Below are 4,916 nucleotides of genomic sequence, written 5' to 3' on the forward strand. Positions count from 1 at the left end.
AAAAGAGGCTAAACAACAAAAGTATGATAATAAACCCAACAGAACACGTGAATCAAATTCACTCAAACATCACAATACAGTAAAAGAGACCGATTAATTAAAACCGCTTGAAGCCTATGATTCCAATCACTCCCAGCAATAAAATTGTAAATGTAGACCCCTCAACATGAAGAAACCAGGAATCTAAATCAGTAGACAGATCAGATCTTTCCACCATAAAGCACCAAATCTGCTTAACAGACCCAAAAATGGAAAAAAAAAAAAAAAACAAAAAAAACAAAAACAAAAACAAAAACAAAAACAAAAAAGAAACAAAAAAACAAAAACAAAAAACAAAAAACAAAAAAAAAACAAAAAACAATAACAATAACAAAAAACAAAAACAAAAACAAAAACAAAAACAAAAACAAAAGCAAAAGCAAAAAAATAAATAAAAAAATAAAAACAAAATAAAACAAAATAAACAAAATAAAAAAAAAACAAAAACAAAACAAAATAAAATGCAGATCAAAGGAACAGACATGCTGTTGATGCAATGCAATTCCCAAACACCGCATCCATCTCCCAAAATACAATCAACCGCAGCAATTGAAAGAACAAAAGCAATGCACCTTACCGAGAATTTACAGAACTGATGCACCAGTGTATCAAAGGGCCCACCGGAATTCAATCTCAAATGCCGAGGCCTCAAATCGTGAGCAGTCATTCGGCAGTCAGGCTGCCTTCGCTGAGATGGAGCCAGATGAGGTGGAACTGCTGTTAGTCGTCGAAATCAACATTGATGAAGGGACACTGTCGCGGAGGTAGCTCCGGATACGGGAGATGGGTTCCCTTGATCGAGCTCCTTAAAATCGGGCTTGTTTCCATAAGTTTCATTGGGCGAGAAGAGACTGTTGAGATAAAGAAACAAAGGGTTTCTGAAGAGTTGAGAGAGAGAGAAAAGAGGGTCGAAGGATTTAAAAAAGGGTGAAAGAAAAGGCAAGTAACCGCCGGAAGCATGTGAGAAATATATGGGATGTGAATTTCTGCTAAAGCCTTTCGCCTGAAGTCCTGCGCTGGGATGTAGTTTGGGGCCACCGTGATGTTTCTAGAAAATCCACCCCGTTCATCCGTTTTTCCAAAACATTTTAGGACATTACAACAAAAATCACGTGGATCCAAAACTAAATGCGGACATACTAGAAGGAAAATTATATAAAGAGTTTACTACCGTTGAAACCTTTCTGGGCTCCACATGGAGGTTTATACGCCATCCAAACCGTTTATACGGTTATTCACACTTGGATGAAATGAAAAAACAATAAATTTAACTTGATACGAGACTTTTTGTTATATAGTAATGTTTAAACGGTGGTCACGGAATTTACGCTGTTTCCTCTCGTTCAGCCCACTTGAGTTTTGGATCCTTCTTATTTTCGGTCACACGTCTTAAAATGACACGGAAAAACGGATGGACGGATGGGATATTTAAGAAACATCATATTGGCCCCACCAAGCATCCCAGTTAGAAATTGACCTCCAATATTTCGCATTTCACACCAGTGACGTCGTTGGAAAAGCTAAAGCAGTCGTCGGGCCCCACGACGGTACGAATGAGAATGATTGAAGAGTCTGGCAATCCTCGAGCTCTGCACAGTACGAACGATAGATTTTCAATTGGGATACGGATTGGCTACTCCCCCTGCCACCAGCCAATGGCTGGTGGTCGGTGCTCCGTGGGCCCCACTATGTCTCCTCAATGTTGTCCATCAATATTTACGGATCATTACATGGTATGAGAAAAAGAACGAGGCATATAGATATCTCAATTCAACCACGTTAAAGGAAACAGTGTTGAATGAATGTCCACGATTAAAAAACTTTTGAAGGTCATAAAAGTTTTGGATCAAACTGATCTCTGTTTCTTCCCTTCATCTGCCTGTATTACCCAATAAACAGATTAGGTGTCAAATAAATGGTGCAGTGGACCTTAGGATGATTTTAATGGTGGATATCTAATCAATATTTTTTTCTTGCGGTGTGGTCCACCTTAGAGTTATATACCTCTCATTTTTTGTATATTCCCCTAAAATGATACGTAAAAATGGATGAACGGAATGGATGAAACAAATACAGCACGGTGGGCCTAGAGAGCACCGACCATCACCCACGGGCCGGTGGTGGGGGAGTAGCCAATCCGTTTCCATTTCCCGAGATATCTGTCACGCTCTCTCTTCAGTCAATAATGACTGGACAAGTGAAGTTGAGTTTAGGGTTTGGAGTTTAGCTACTCGCATGTTGAGCAGCGTGACTGGCCACTGAAGTGAAGTTCCGTGCCCCCACCGTGATGTATGCTTTGTATCCACACCGTTCATCCATATTGACACCACCATTAAAAACTCCTGTTTTTCGATCTAGCTGATATTTGTGTTTTCCCTTCTTTCGTGTCCGCTTTAACACGTAAATAAGCTGGATGTCAAATAAACATTACGGTGGAGCTTGGAGGATTTCAACGGTATACGCTACTCTTCTCACTGTTTTCTATGGTGGGGTCCACTCCAGACTTGCCTATGCTGTGGATACTACACATACATCATGTACATCATGGTAGGTCCCGCATACATCATGGTTGGGCCCACTCGGTGAAGTCACTTCACCGGGAGTCTCCTTACTCAACCTGTCACTAGCCCATCTGCGTGGATGCGCTCTTGCGCAAGTCGCTTCAGTAGGAGCTGTCACAAGCAAATCCACTGCTTTCTAGCTTACGAGCTCTTGCGCTTGGAAGCTAGATGGGGCCTACCGTGATGGTTTTTAGAAATAAATTCCGTCTCTCTGCTTGGGCGTATCATTTTAGACTTTCAGTACAAGATATCAGATATCAAAAATCGTGTGGATTCAAAGCCCAAGAAAGCCATATTAGAGGAAAAATTAGGGAAACAGTTTCCAACCATTGAAATAATCTTGGGCTATAAGTTGATGTTTATATGCCATCCAAACCGTTTAAAGAACTTATCATGATATTGTAACCATGCAAATGTTCCAACGGTGGTCACTAAATCTACACTGTTTCCTCTGGTGCACCTCGTTTTGAATCCACTTGATTTTTTTGTATCTTGCCTAAAATGGTTAGGCAGTGAATTTATCACAAAAGTCACAATGGATCCACTTAGCATCCAGTAACTTGAAAGCCTTTTAAGTAAATTCGTGCCAAAAAATGACTGTTAGAAGTGTGGATGGACACAGATTAGGCTTTTAAGTAAATCCGTGCCAAAATTCATAGAGTAAGACATCAATTTCTCAATAAGATCAATTCTGTTGATTGAATGACGGGGTGCTCTACCTACCCCTTGTCATAGACATGATTCGTCCATAATTAGATGAATAGGGTTCATAGGAAAAATCCCAATAATAAAAAGCCTCTAGTCAATAGAGACCGAGGAATAGGGTTCATAGGAAAAATACCAATAATAAAGAACCTCTAGTCAACAGAGACGAAGGAGATTGACTTGGGAACGAACTTGAATTGAGGAGCTCTATTGCAGAGTTCAGGTCTAGCCATTAATGAAGAAGCTACGGGGATGATGGAACCTGTGAACGCAAAAGATTCTATTGAAGAACCTCTTTTTTTAACTATTAATCCCTGTTGGTCAGGTTTAAGTGTCATGTGTTATATATATCCACACCTTCCATAGAGATTATTTTAGAGCATGACCCAAGGAATGATTTCGACCAGGCAAATATTTTTCTATTTTTACTTCATCCCTGCAGAAATGACCAGGGATGGCATATAAACATCACGGTGGGTAAGGGAGATTTCAACTTAGATATTTCCCTAATTACTTTTTTCCTATCATGTGGCTCACTTAGTTTTGGATCTGGCTCATTCTTGGCCATGTCTTATCATGATCTCAAATAAATGGATGGACAGGATCGAATTTTCACAAAATTTCATAGTGTGCCTCACCTAGTTTCCTGAGGTTCCTGAGGTTGGAAGCATGTGGGGGTGGTAAGCGAATTGTGTGGCAATGACTTACATGGTATTTTGGGGCCGCACTATAATGTACATGTTAAATCCCTGTGGGAGAGGAACTTCCCCAAGTTGTGAATAATCAACCTCAGATCTTCAACCTGCCAAGTCAGTGAGCTTATTACAACTGCAGTTATAATAAGCTCATGATAAACTTAGGAGTGACAAAAGGACCCATTCAATGGTGTTTATCTTGATGTAGCCCACCCGGTTCCTGTCGAAGAATCTAAATGCCTGTTCCAAGTTTAAAAAGCCTGTCTCAGAATTGCTGGAAATGTTTTTTGAGCTTGATGTTTGACTAGATGAGTAGAGATGCGGTTCAGTTACACACCTGTAATAGTTCTTTTATCAACAACCGACTCCTGCGGCAGCATCAGACTTCTCTGGCTCAGCCACTTGATCATTGCTCTTTTACCTTACAAGTTTGTCATTTGTCTCAGTTGTTTTATCTTCACTCTTTACTTCATCTGTGGGTTCCTCCATTTTGTTTATGCCATCAGTTGTCTCCTTGTCATGCTTACTTTGTAGATCAGCTACCTCTTCATCATTTCCTGCCTGAAAATGGGAAGTATCACTAGAGGGAATGCAGAACCCAAGCATGCTTTGCAAGTGTTTGTCTCAACCAAAACAACGTAGCAGATTCTCACACCGGGGCTAAAAGAATAAACGTTGGATGCAGCAAAGCCAAAAAATAAATAAACCAACCAATCAAACACTTGAAGAATTCCTCAGTACACAAAACCAAGACCCTAGGCAAGTTGAGGTAACTAGTTGTTTTATTAAAACAAATAAAAATTCGACCATATACATGAAATCATATTACAACATAAGCTTTTATTAATTTAAAGAAAGAAAAACTACCTAAACTGGAAACTGACATGTCTGCCAGGTCAAAAACAGATACAAGACA

The 4,916-nt window shown here is 39.8% G+C and overlaps 1 long non-coding RNA gene across 1 annotated transcript; it reads right to left on the reverse strand.

Annotated features, from left to right (window-relative positions):
* Positions 1-457: 457 nt before the first annotated feature.
* Positions 458-4,557, reverse strand: LOC131239164 (uncharacterized). Its single transcript, XR_009168069.1, has 3 exons — positions 4,338-4,557; positions 4,014-4,240; positions 458-890 (listed from the first exon to the last, which is right to left on the reverse strand). It is a non-coding gene; the product is annotated as an uncharacterized LOC131239164 (long non-coding RNA).
* Positions 4,558-4,916: the final 359 nt, after the last annotated feature.

This window comes from Magnolia sinica, chromosome 3, assembly GCF_029962835.1.
Source record: "Magnolia sinica isolate HGM2019 chromosome 3, MsV1, whole genome shotgun sequence".
NCBI classification, from domain to species: Eukaryota; Viridiplantae; Streptophyta; class Magnoliopsida; order Magnoliales; family Magnoliaceae; genus Magnolia; species Magnolia sinica.